Genomic DNA, 12,922 nt, shown 5'->3' on the forward strand with positions numbered 1-12,922 from the left:
AATTGTCTGTTTTTGGGAAGGAAATTAGATTTTAATTGTTGTTTGTGATTGATTAGGATTTAGTTTTAATTTTGATGGAAATTGATAAATAAAATAAGTTTTGATTAATTAGGATTTGTTAATTAAATTATTATTTAATATTTGTATTTGTGTTATAATAATTAAAGTTTCTTTAAGGGTTAATTTAGTAATTTTACAATTTTTTAGACATCCTTTATTATTCTCTTGGGGGATGAAGAAATTCATAGTCCCCAATTAAGTGGCATAGGTCCCAATTAAGTGAAATCCATAATATTTAAGTCCATTTGGTCCATCAATGATTTTTCATCTTTCCATTACCATTCTAAACGATAATAGATTAGTTTTCGTTCTTTTCTTTTGAGATCGAAATTTTCTCTTTCACTCTCTCAAACAACAGATACCACCACCACTACCACCTCTATCACCACCACCAGCCATAACCTCCGCCACCACCATCTCTGCCACCATCGTCAATTCGAACATGTTTTAGTAACGAAATTTCATTTGAGAAAAAGAGTTTCCAGTGGAATAATCGAGAGAGGAATAAAATTCTGGTTGGAAATTAGTCGAAGAATCAACTGAGATCGAGATAAAATCATTATCATCAACAGTCCATCATTAAGATTCAAGAAAGATCTTTTCTTAGGATTCAATTTCTGGTAATTCGATTTTTATTATAGATTCCGATCTACAAATTTAGGTCTAAATTTAAGCTTAGATTTCAAAATTATATAGAGATAGTTAAACTTTGATTTCATTGTTTTTTGTTGTAAATACCATTGCATGTGTTACAGGTACTAATATTGTTGATTGGTAAAGTAGAATTGGAGTCGGATGCGCTGTTGGTGGTGCAATTGGCAATTGTGGAGACGGAGTTTGAGGTGGTGCTGGTGGAAGTGGAAGATTAGGTTTTAGAGTATGATATGCTTTTGTGTTGGTGATGGAATTGGTGGACTTCGTAGTGGTGGACAAGAATTCAGTTTCTCATATTGCTTATTGTGTATATTTAATTTGATCTTCTCTTGCAAGTCTTCACATATTTATTTATTTTCCATTTACATATTTTGGTGTTTCGTAAACCATTGATCAAAATAAACTACCCCAAGTGATGACAATGCTTGTCAATTACGGATTCAGAGGAATGCAGATACAGTTTTTGAAGTAGTTTTGTTTCCAGAGTCATTTCTATTTACATGGCAGGAAATTAGAGATATTGTTATATCTTCAATTGAATTAGAGATATTAGTATGACCAGGCAATCTTTTTTAATTGGGGTTACGTCCACGATATGTTCTTATGTTATTTTGAGGGGGTGTCTTAGAATGCGAGTGAAAATCGGAAGTGTTTCAATTATTAGAGATAGCAAGAATAGACTTCTTTAGACCGTAAGTGAGGTTAGCACTGTTTATTCCAGTTTAATTTTGATGATAACTAAAGCAAGCAGATTAATACGAGGATTGCACTAAGCCTTCAGTTATCACACCTTCCCCTCATTAAATCTATCTACGAAATGTACACATTTGTCAATTATACTTCAATTATTTATATAATTAAATCTTTGTGGTACTAAATTTCGGTTTAATTTCTTGTATGTATCTAATTGTTGAATGCAGTTCTTAAGGCACTGGTACTAATACTACCTTGATTAATGAATTTTGGTGGCTTATTATCTCAGATAAGGAAACAGAGATATTGAGTTTGATGGAGGAAAATGGAGGATATAATTTCAACCAACTGGTTTTTCTGACAACTTGATTATTTTTTATGTAGGCTTAAGAAGGTTGCAAAAGAAAACCTTGATACTGTTGTGGCTATTGTTACGAGGTAAGCTCCAAAATACCATGAAACTCTTGTAACACAAGGTTATTCTGTTTAAACTACTGCACTCAATCAACCTAGCCTGAATCCTTGTTTAGCATACGTTTGCAACTGCGTGCGTGTTTAGATTAGTATGAACTATGAACTACTATCTTTAAGGACTTTGATGAACTATGGTTGCATTATTAATGAAAATTATAGGTGGCAGTAAGTGTTTGAATAGTGGCTTTAGATGGAATGTTGAATTGACATGTACAGAACTTGGTTTGTGTAAAAACCATTAATAAATCAGTATATCATCTCTTGCTTGTCAGAGTTTTGTGCATTTATATTTTTTTTATGGGAACAATTATTGTTATTGATCCTATTTATGGATCAATTTCTGTTATTGACGCCATTTTTACGGGATCAACAACGGTTGTTGATCCCATTTTATGAATCAAAACTATTGTTGTTGATCCCATTAAAAATTGTAGGGTTTTCATGAATAACGTTTGAATGGGGATGAGTATAGTTTGTTGGTAGGATTGGTCCTGTACAACTCTTTAATTGTTAGTGTCATCGTTCCTTTCTTGTGAATTCAATTTTCTGAACTTAATAATTTGTACACTAAGTTGAATTCCAATAGTCTTTTGACACAACACATGTTTCAACATTTCTACCATTTTCTGAACTTAATATTTCTACATTCTCCAAGTCAAGGATTAAATATGTAGTTTCTTTTATTTTCCATAAAGTTGCTGGTGAATTTGATGGTATCACTATTTAAGTAGACATAAAGTTCGAGCTCCTTTTCCACCCCTAGCTGGTGATTTTTTTATTCAAGCTTGTGATTGGTAGAAATCAAGCGACACATTAAGCTAAATCCGATACATGCTTGTTAGATTTTTTTCACATGCTTTGAATTCCTAATTATTGTTGTTCGATTGTTTAAATGCTTCCATTTTATAGATGTAAATTCTTTAAATATTGAATGTGTGGTGTAATGGTAGCATGACTGATTCCATGATAAATGATGCGTGTTCGACTCACGTCAAGTTGACTCACTCGTATGTCAATTTTTTGTGTTAACTTCGGTTGTTAAATTCATTTACATGGATCAACTTCCATTGTTGATCCAGTTTAGGAGATCAACTATTGTTGTTGATCCCCTAAATTGGATCAACTTCTATCGTTGATCCTTTTGTTTTTTTGGATCAACTACTGTTGTTGATCTTTTTGTTTTTTTGGATCAACTACTGTTGTTGATCCCCTAAATTAGATCAACTTTTATTGTTGATTCATTTTTTTTTGGATCAACTATAGTTGTTGATTCCCTAAGTTGGATCAACTTCTACTGCTGATTATATTTTTATTTGGATCAACTACTTTTGTTGATACAAAATATTTAAACCAGTGGCAGCGGCGGAGGTGGAAATGGCGGCGGCAGATGGTGGCGGGGGCGGATTGATGGTGACGGCGGTAGACTGGCGATGATGGTGGCGGTGGTGGCGTCAGTAGTGGTGGCGAACTGGTGGTGGTGGTACAGTAGCGACGGTGGCGACGGACTGGTGGTGGTGGTGGTGGTTGGTAGGTGGTGGTCGTTGGTGGTGGTGGTGGTCGTGTGGTGGTGTTAGTGGTGGTGGAATGTTGGTGGTGGTGCGGGTGAAATGGTAGAGGAAGAAATTTGTTCCATTTTGAAATAAAAAAAATAAATGAAAACTTAACTGCCATACTTCAAACTGTAGTTACTTTGTTGGGCAAGGCTTTCATATAAGCTTCATTTCAATGTCCCTTGTGTTTGGTTGGTATTTTCAGTCAAGAGTAGCTGCAAACTTTAACCAATAGTTACTTTGTTGGGCAGGGTCCAATATAAGCTTCATTGCAATCTTTCCTGTGTAATCTTTGATTGGTCCGCTTTGAAAACATGCATTTGATCCAGTTCCAGTTGATCAACCTTTTGTGAAGTGGAAATCTATTGCAAGGCATTAATCATGCATTTGGTCCTTATTTCATTAGTACTTTGAAGCTGAAGTGGTATGTGTTCTCCCGCATTTATTTGGGTGTGGCAAAAAAATTTTTTTAGCCCCCTCATTCTGAAAACCTGGTTCCGCCACTGGCTCCAACTCTGTTAGCTTGAACTCTTCCTCCTTGAGAAATTTGAAAAAACAGTTAAAGTGCAAAATGTCTAATGGGGTATCTTCATCCTCTATATCATCTGGGTCTATTAGGGAAGATGTTACCATCGGTGCAAAGGATACTCCTGAGGCTCATATCGGCTGTTCAAATAATGACTTGGTGGTTGATGATAGCGACGATGCTGCCTCTTATACTAGCGGTAGTACAAAAATCAAGGATGACGAGCCTAATGATGCGGTGATGATGCAAAAAGGAATTGCAGCAAAATTCAATGCTTTTCATAGAAAATTAAAATACACAGCTAATAACTCCGGAATTGTGTTATCTAAAAATGAAATTGCCTTTGTTACGAAAACGAAACTCTCTCATGCGAATGATTTCAAAGATGAATCCGTAGCGAAGGCTTGTTAAGTTGTTTCTTTGGGGTTTTGTTCTCTTGGGTTGTATTTGTTTATAATGTTTAACATAGTATCTTGGAACGTAAGTGGCCTCAGGGATCCGGATAAACGGTCGAAGTTGAAAAAGCTTGTGAAGCGGTGGAAGCCTACAATTATTATTATTCAAGAAACCAAGCTTAACATTTGCTCCGATTTTATTGTGCGTCAATGTTGGGGTCCGACGCCTTGTAGATGGATTGCTTTAAATTCTTATGGAAGATCCGGGGGTATATTGATTGTTTGGAATACGGATTTGATAGAAGTTGATAATTTTCCTGAAGGTATTTTCACGATAAGTATCTCTTGTCGCAACTTGGAAGATAACTTTCGTTGGGTTCTTACCGGCTCTTATGGTCCTTGTAATGTGCAAGAAAAAAAAAAGCGATTTCGCTTGGAGTTGGTTACTTGGCGGAGCTATTGGGATGGTTTACCTTGGTGTATCGGGGTTGATTTTAACAAAATAAGAGTTATGGAAGAAAGAAAGGGATGTAGTAGAACCTCCAATTCTATGAAATTTTTTGATAAACTTTGCAATGACCTCGATATCGTGGAGTTACCTATTTCTGATACGAAGTATACTTGGAGTAGACCACCGAATAGGAAGAGCAAGATTTATCGCTTTCTATTCTCACTCGATTGGGAGGTGCATTTTCCAAATCTTATCTTAAAGCGGATTGCGAGACCTTTTTCGGATCATTTTCCTCTTGAGTTATGCTCTCTTGTCCCTTTCGGTTTCAACTAGCTTGGCTTGAAAATACTAACATAATTTCTTTGATGAAAAAATGGTGGGAATCTTTCTTTTTTGTAGGTTCCGTGAGCGAGTGCTTTTCTAAGAAGTTAAATGCTTTGAAACAAAAATTGAAGTCGTGGAACAAAGATGTTTTTGGGAGTATTGATCAAGACTTTGATACGGCTCTTGACAAGCCTAAATTTTTGGATGATCTTGGTGATGAGAGGGATCTTACAATGGCCGAAAAAGACATGCTTTCCAAGGCTAGAGTTGAGTTCGAGACGGCCCATAGACGTAAAGAAATATTGCTTCAACAAAAATCAAGAGTCAAAGGGATTCGTGATGGTGATAGAAATACCAAACATTTTCACCGTGTGATGAATGGTCATAGAGATATTAACAACATCAATAATCTTCGCATCAATGGTAGATGAACCAGGAATAAAGATGAAATCAAAGAAGGCATCGCAAATCACTTTGAAAAATCTTTCAAGGAAGATTCAAATGATAGACCAAGAATTAAAGATATGTGTTCAAAGCGAATCGGCGATGATGCTAGAATTTGGTTGGAGAGACCGTTTAGTGAAAATTAAGTAAAGAAAGCAATTCATGATTTGGGTGTTGATGGAGCTTGGGGTTAGGATGGGTTCCCTATGAAATTTTATATTGTCGGCTGGGACTTCCTTAAAGATGATTTATTGAAGGTATTCAAAAAAATTCACGATCATAATATTCTTGATCTCTCTTTAAAGAACAATTTTATTTCTCTCATTCCTAAGAAGGTTGGTGTTGAGGAGGTCAAGGACTTTCGACCTATTAGTCTTATAGGAAGTGCTTACAAGATCATCTCCAAATTTCTAGCGGGGTGATTAAAGGTATATCTCCCTATCTTAATTTCGCCAACTCAATCTAGCTATATAAAAGGTCGTCATATCCTAGATGCAGTGTTGATAGCTAATGATGTGTGAATTCTAGACTCCGCTAAAAAAACTCGGGGTTGGTGTGCAAGTTATATTTTGAGAAGGGATTAGATAACGTGAATTGGAATTTTTTAAATGAAGTTTTGCATAAAATGGGGTTCGTAGGTGTTTGGCGAGCTTGAATCCGAAATTGCTTATCTTATTGAAAATTTTGTTTCTTGTGAATGACTCGGCTCATGGGTTTTTTAGTAGTAGTAAGGGACTTCGTCAAGGTGATCCTCTTTCACCATTTATTTTTACCATCGTCGGAGAAGTGTTGAGTCATATGTTGAGTAAAGCACAAGAAGTTGGTAAAATTTCGGGTTTCTCGGTGAAAATGGGGGAATCAAAGTTAATCACCTTCAATTTGCCGATGATACCATTGTTTTTCTTGATGTGAAGCATGAGATAGTGGATGCTCTCCGATATTTGCTCTTATGTTTTGAGCTTACATCGGGTTTGAAGATTAATTTCTCAAAAAGTTGTTTGTTCGATGTCGCTCTTAATGAAGATGTTGATGGCTTTGCGAGTATGTTAGGGTGTAAAAGATCAAAGTTCCCAAGTATTTACCTTGGTCTCCTTTGGGTGATAAAGTTAGTGGTTTCATAAGTGGAGAAGATATTGAAATCTTGTGCTTTAAGGCTTTATTCTTGGAAAAGGCGTTCAATATCAAAAGGAGGTAAGTTGTCTCTTATAAAAAGTGTTTTGGCTAGCTTACTCATTTATTACCTTCCGATTTTTCTTTCTCCATGCTCCATAACAAATAAACTTGATTGAATAGTAAGAATTTTCTTAGGGTATGATGACTCAAATAAGAAAAGGATTCATAATATTCGGTGGTCCACGGTTTTGAATTCTAAAAAGACTAGGGGTCTTGGAATTCGAATGTCTAAACATATGAATTCAGCTCTTCTCAAAAAATGGTGGTAGAGACTCGGAACGGAAAAGGATGCTTTTTGGAGGAAAATAATTGTGGAAAAAGTTGGCGAAATTTCAACGGGGTGGGAAATTCTTCGTCCAAAAGGGCCAAAGGGTTGTAGCTTGTGGCACAATATTTACAATGATCTTGAAGACTTTAAGAAACATGTAAGATTCAAGGTTGGTGCGGGGAAGGAAACTAGATTTTAGGAAGACTTGTGGATCGGTGATGGTGTGTTTTGTAATAGATTTCCGTTAGCTTATGAAGCTTCAAGAACCAAAGGGTGTGTAGTGGCTCGGTTGTACAAAAGCACTAGTGACGGCATCGAATGGAAGTTTATGCCTCGTGAAAGATATTATCAATCTATATTGAGGAAGGTTTCTTCCATAAAGTCATCACTTGAATCGTCTAATATACAAGAAGGCGTTGTAGACTCTAAATTGTGGATGTTTGGGGATAGTAATAAGGTGGAGGCATACTCGGTAAAGAATGAAGTAATTTCTCTTAGTGAAACGAATGTGATGGATTTCCCGAGCGAGATTAATTATTTGGAGTCGGTTATATCCTTATAAAGTTAATTTCTTTCTTTGGATTCTCTCACATGAAAAGTTAATGATGATTGATAAACTTGCTCAAAGGAGAATGGAAGTGGATATGACATGTAGTTTTTGTGAAAGAAGAAGATGAAACAAGCTCTCACTTGTTTTATGAGTGTTGGAGAATTAAAAGAATTTGGACTTATTTTGTTGATGGATGTGATTTCCGTTGGAGCTACAATGATCATATTTACTCAACGATTCAAACTTGGAGTCATGATTGAGGTAGTAAGAGGCTTCACCATATATGGGACAATCTTCCGGCCGCAATATGGTGGTGCATTTTGAAGGAAAGAAATGAAAGGATCTTCAACAAAAAAAGGAAAAATTTAGTAAATATAATTAGAGATATCAAGATTCAAGCTTTCTTTTGGGCGGAATCAAACACCAAAATTCTAGGATTAACAACCAATATGGTAGTTTGTATGTGGGATTAGTATTTCTATCGTACCCTTTGAGAGGGCCTAAAGGGGCATTCTTGTATGCTCTCCCTTTTATACTCTCTCTACCTTTTTTCTTCTTTTTTTTAATTTCTTGGGTAACCGGTTTCCAAATCGGTTTCCTTTTTTTGTTTCGATTGTTTTTATTGAGTTGAGGTACCCCGCTTAAGTACCTCTTTTTCAATGAAATTTCTCTTGACCGATCAAAAACAAAAAAATGCAACTAAGTAAGCAATCAAAACGAGAGATTACGTGGTTCGACTTTCGCCTACGTCCACGAATAAGAAGTAATGATTTTTTTAAAGGTTAGGAATGTGGTTACAACGTTTTAAATGCTACGAAAGAAAGTAAATCAAGCCTAGTAGCAAGTGGTGGAACAAAATCTTTTAGTATTCAATATAAATATAAGCTATATCGAGTTTTCTCTCTTAATAATTCCATGTCCCTTCTTTAGTGAGGAGGCCGAGTATTTATAGCTCCAAGTGAATCAGGGACATCTTTGTTGTCTTGAACTCCATCAAGATATGATGGTCTTTGGTCAATCCAGTACCTTCATTAGCTGTTTGGATTCTCTAGACAGAGATCGCCACGTCACTGAATCCACATGAGAGAAGAACATACGTCCGATCATTTTACCGTTGCATTTAATGCTGAGTAGACCCTTCATCCAAATATGACATGTAGACATATTCACGTGAATATGCTATGGTCTACCCCTAGTTCATCACCGTTGATCATTGCTCACCTCGTGATGAAATTTTTCTCAAGATAATCTTTTACACATTAATTTTATTGAGTCTGATCAGTGTTCTGTTCTCTTGATTACTGATCATATTCCTAGAAATATTTGTTCAAGTTCTTCAGTACTTGGATTAATCATGACTCTTTTAGAGCCACTATGGATTCTGCTTGGAATTTGAATGTGCATGGTATCCATGCATGTAAACTTAAGCTTAAATAACAAAGTGCAAAGTTAACCTTATTTCAATGGAACAAGATGGAGTTTGGTGATATCCATCAGAACATCGAAAATATTCAGATTCAGCTAGAAAACGCTCAAAGTGATTCTATCTAGTTCTAGTGAACAAATTAGTAGAGTGAAAGCTCTCACTAATGACTTAGAAAATTGGCATACTATCCAAAGTGAATTTTATAAATTAAAATCTAGGGATAAGAATATTTATGATTTGGGTACCAATACTAGATATTTTCACTCCCTTGTGATAAAAGGCTGCATATCAATAACATTAATACTCTTTGTGATTGTGCTGGTACCTGGTATAATGACAGGTCCGATATTAGTAATATTCTCACTGCACATTTTAAAAATATTAGTATTACCTCTAATCCATGTTTACCTGATGATGGGTTTGTTATTATTCCTGCTATTATTGTTGATGTAGATAATGATTTTTTTTATTGCAATGGATATTGATGATAAAATTAAAAATATGGTAAAAAGTATGCATGTTTTTGGATTTTTCCAGGTCCTGATGGGTTTCAAGCAGAATTCTATCAATCCCAGTGGTATCTAGTAGGTAGGGATGTCATTGATGTGGTTAAAAAAATACTTTGAATATGGTTTTATGCATAAAAGCTTGAAAAAAAACTTACATTTCTCTCATTCCTAAGACCAAGAATCCTAAATTGCAATCTGATTTTAGACCAATAGGTCTCTATAATGTTTCTTACAAAATTGTGTCTAAGATTCTAGCTAACAAGATTAGGCCTATGTTGAAGAAACTTATTTTTTCTTATCAAGATGTTTTTATTCCAGATAGGGAAATTCATGCTAATATTATTGTTAGAGCATTTCTCGGTCGAAATCGCATGCGTTGCTATCTCAAGCATGTTTGTCAATGTTAGTGATCAAAACTATAAGTCTTGATTTCTAGTCTACTATAGGTAAGGTCTCGGACTAGGATAGAAAGTATAGTTGAGCTCAAGAACTCCATGGCAATCATCATACAAGACGAAGGACTACTCAAGGTACCGGTGGATCTTCATCGACTAAAAGATATGTGTAGATTTGAACTTATCTATCACTCAAAAGTATATTTATCTCCTATCTTGAGACAAAAGTCGTTTTGCTATATAGACTTAGATTATACACATTTGCTATTTCGAGCCGAGTTTATCTCGCCTATATATTTCTCGAAATATGTGTTGGTAAGCTTTCGCTTTAACAAAGTTCATATTTACCTAGTGACGAAAGTCATGACAAGTTTCAATCACTTTGAAAATTGTTTACTTTGACGAAAAATAGTTTGTGAATAACAACTATAGAATATCAACGTCCTCTAAGAATGTTCCAATGATTGAAATGAGAGTTTAGATTATATAACCGTTGGAGGATATAAGCATTGTTGTGGAAACACATATATGTATAAGTTCTTATTCCTTTAACCGAAGTTTGCGAACTTTGTTAATAAAGAGAAACGGAGTAGTGGCGTGAGCCTAGTCCGCGAACTGGCGGAAGTTCTCGACCCGAGTATGCTGGAGTTTGTGAACTCCATCGGGAACTTAAGTACGCGAACTTGAGTAGGTTATATCTAAAAACGATGTTTGTGAACTTATTCTTATATAAACTAAGGAATGAAAATTGCAAACCGTGGCTATATAGTTCATAAACCGATTCAAGTGAATTGAATCGTTTTTGCTTCAATTGTGTCTTGTGTAGATACATAAGATTTTCTTACAATTGAACAACTCTCTAACTAGTTCATTTGAGTCACTTGAACTAGTTATGGTGAAGAAGAATATGGTTGATATGAAAGTGATTATATGGCTAACCATTTGGTTGACTATTGTGGAACCAACAAATGTACAAGTTTGGGTACGGTTACACAAGCCTAGAAACGTGCATTTCATTTGTGTGTAACAAGCTAGTTTTCGATCTAACGGTTGAAATATATTATCTTGAATCTAAATCAGGTTTTCATCTAACGGTGAATATTGAATGCTTTGTTACTAAGCTAACATTGATTGCAAACCCTGATTTGAAAGACTATATAAGGGAGAACTCTAGCAACTGGGAAACCTAATCCCCACACCTTCTGTGTGATACTAGTTGTGCTAAGCTAGAGTCGATTCTCCTTTAACCTTTGGTTTTCTTCTTCTAAAACCAGGTTAACGACTTAAAGACTTCATTGGGATTGTGATGCCAAACCGATACTACTTTTCTTGTAGTTGGGTGATCTGATCTTGCTGTTTCTATCATACGAGTACAATTGTAATAATTGGCTTGAGATTGATATCTCTGATAGGCAAGATATAAAAGAAATCACAAACACTTCGTCTCATCGTTTGTGATTCCGCAATATCTTTTTTCGCTGCGTCGACTAAGATTATTGTGAGGTGATTTATAATACTAGGTTGTTCTTCGGGAATATATATAAGTCTGGGTTATCGATTGGTTCCTGTTCACTTTGATTTATTAAAAGACAGAAAAAAACTCGTAGATATATTCGTGGGAGACGGATTTATCTATTACCGTAGACTTTTCTGTGTGATACAAATTTGTTTATTAAAGTCTTCGACTTTGGGTCGTAGCAACTCTTAGTTGTGGGTGAGATCATCTAAGGGAATCAAGTACGTAGTATCCTACTGGGATCAGAGATGTAGGAGCATAACTATACCTCGATCAGTGTGAGATTGTTTGGGGTTCAACTACAGTCCGGACCGAAGTTAATTTGGAGTAGGCTAATGTCTGTAGCAGCTTAATACAGTGTGTGTTCAATCTGGACTAGGTCCAGGGGTTTTTCTGCATTTGCGGTTTCTTCGTTGACAAAATTCTGGTGTCTTTATTATTTCTTTTCCGCATTATATTTTGTTATATAATTGAAATATCACAAGTTGTGCGTTGTTCAATCAATTAGAATATCCGACCTTTTGGTTGTTCATTTAAATTGATTGACACTTGGATATTGGTCTTTGGTACCTTCCAAGTTATCTCTCTAGTATTTGATAAAGACTCGCAGATTTCTATTTGCTTGATTATATATCAAATCGAGAGATTGAGATATAAACTCTTTGATATACTTTTTATCTAGATTGAGTATGACTGTCAAGTTGATTCTCTAGAAAGTATATTTGAGTTTTTCCATACATATTGCTAAGCGAGATATTGGGTGTGGTTGTTGTACCCCCGCTTTTTCAATTATTGTTTCTCATGAAATGATTCATACCATGAAACATAAGAAGGGATTTTCTAGCACTATGGCTTTAAAACTTGATCTGTCAAAGACATTTGATAGGCTTGAACGGGACTTTCTTATTAAAGTCCTTGAAATTTTGGTTTTAGTAAAAACTTTTGCAACCTAATTTGTCAATGTATCCACCATTAGTATTAGTATTCTTCTTTATGACTCTCCATGTGAACAGTTTAATCCTAATATGGGTATAAGACAAGGAGACCCCTTGTCTCCTTATATTTTCATCATTGCCATGGAATTTTTATCCAAAAGTTCTATGAATGCTGAGAGAAATGGTGTCATTAGAGGTGTGAAAGTTTCTAGGAGAGCTTCCTCTATAACCCATCTACTTTTTGCAGATGATACCCTCATTTTTTGTGATGCTAGTATGAATCATATTGATTGTTTTCTTTAAGATATTTTGCATAACTTTGGTAAGTATTCTGGTCAACTGGTAAATTTTGATAAATTTTGTGTGCATTTTAGTGGTAATCTTAGTCCTGAAGCTTATTTTAATATAGCTAAAGCTCTTAATATGACTATTGTTAACGAAATTGCATTCACTCCAGAGGAATTTCAGGTGGGATCATATAGTTAATAAGGGTATTAAGTTTATTGCTTGGTATAATATGAAAAATTTGAAGGATTTAGGTGGCCTTGGCTTTAGAAATCTAGAATTGTTTAGCCAAGC

At 35.3% G+C, this 12,922-nt stretch overlaps 1 long non-coding RNA gene across 1 annotated transcript; it reads left to right on the forward strand.

Annotated features, from left to right (window-relative positions):
- Positions 1-282: 282 nt before the first annotated feature.
- Positions 283-3,836, forward strand: LOC113287040. Its single transcript, XR_003329674.1, has 3 exons — positions 283-680; positions 816-1,845; positions 3,236-3,836. It is a non-coding gene; the product is annotated as an uncharacterized LOC113287040 (long non-coding RNA).
- Positions 3,837-12,922: the final 9,086 nt, after the last annotated feature.

Source organism: Papaver somniferum, chromosome 6 (genome assembly GCF_003573695.1).
Source record: "Papaver somniferum cultivar HN1 chromosome 6, ASM357369v1, whole genome shotgun sequence".
In the NCBI taxonomy this organism is placed as follows: Eukaryota; Viridiplantae; Streptophyta; class Magnoliopsida; order Ranunculales; family Papaveraceae; genus Papaver; species Papaver somniferum.